The following is a 1,436-nucleotide window of genomic DNA, read 5'->3' as shown; positions in this document are numbered from 1 at the left end:
CAGTCGGTGCAGGGGGACTGGTGGGGGCAGGAGCAGGAACACACACACACACACACACACACACACACACACACACTGGTCACATGACCCCCAGGGTGAGCAACTGGACCCACAGGGCGACAGTTAAGTTTGACTTCCTGATCAACAAAAGGCCCTTTTTCATATAGGTGGGCCCCAAATATTTCCAGGGACATTCTCGTTAGGTGCCATCGAGTTGGCTCCGACCCACAGCGACCCCGTGCACAACAGAGCCCAACACTGCGGGTCCTGCACCACTGCTGAGTCATGGTTCCAGTCACTGTGTCCGTCCACCTCCCTGAGGACCCTCCTCCTCCTCGCTGCCCCCCACTTTACCAAGCAGGATGTCTTCTCCAGGCAATGGTCTCTCCTGACAACATGTACAAAGTCTGTAAGACAAAGTCCCACCTTCCTCGCCTCTAAGGACCAATCTGGCTGTACTCCTTCCGAGACGATCACTTTGTCCTCTTAGCTGCCCACGGTCCTTTCCGTACTCTTTTCCAGCCCCGCATTCAAACGCACCGATTCTTCAGAGGTCTCCCTTAGTCTTGTCCAACTTTCATCTGCGTGTGAGGCAATGGAGACGACAATTGTTGGGGTCAGGCAACCTTAGTCCTCAGAGTGACAGCCTTGCTTTTCTGGACTCTAAAGAGGTCAATTGATCAGATGTTAGTTCAGGATAAGGCTGGAGAAAATTGAAACAAGTCCATAGGAGCTAAAGTATAACCTTGAGTTTATCCCACTCGAATTTCAAGAACAGATGTTCTTAATATTGGAAAATATCATGGCTTGAGTCAGGCACACCTTAGTCCTCACAGTACCATCCTTGCTTTTCAATCCCCTGCAGAGGGTTTGTGCAGCAGATTCACCAAGTGCAACATGCCTTTTGCTCTCTTACCTGCTGCTTCCGTGAGCATTGCCCGTGGACCCACACAAGACCCAAATCCTTGGTGGCGGCAGCCTTTTCTCCGTGCTCAAAGGGAATCCCTGTGCACCTGAAGGTCTGACTTAGCTGGGCAGCCTGTCTTTGCTGCATGAGTACCTCTCCACCCTAGTTGGGCTGCAGGTTCCGTTCTACGCTCTTCTACGCACATACGTCTGGATGTGGTGGCCAAGGGCATAACCCAGGGCCCCCACCAGACCTCCTAATCACAATCATAACTGAGCACCACGACGTCAATCCCAACTCACCCCCACACGAACCCACTGCCGTCGAGACGATGCAGCTGGGAGCCACCCAATGTGACAGAGCAGAGCAGACCCGTGGGTTCTCCGACGGTGACTCCTTCTGGAAATAGGAAGCCTCATCTTTCCCCCACAGGGTAGCTGGTGGATTCAAACCACCGGCCTTGCCGTTAGCCGCTGAATGTGTAACCACTATGCCATTAGGGCTCCTGGAGAGACCTTACATACAGTTT

Source organism: Echinops telfairi, unplaced genomic scaffold (genome assembly GCF_000313985.2).
Source record: "Echinops telfairi isolate 266 unplaced genomic scaffold, ASM31398v2 ScPeMD7_7414;HRSCAF=8452, whole genome shotgun sequence".
Taxonomy (NCBI): Eukaryota; Metazoa; Chordata; class Mammalia; order Afrosoricida; family Tenrecidae; genus Echinops; species Echinops telfairi.
Note: the sequence above shows the minus strand (reverse complement) of the source record.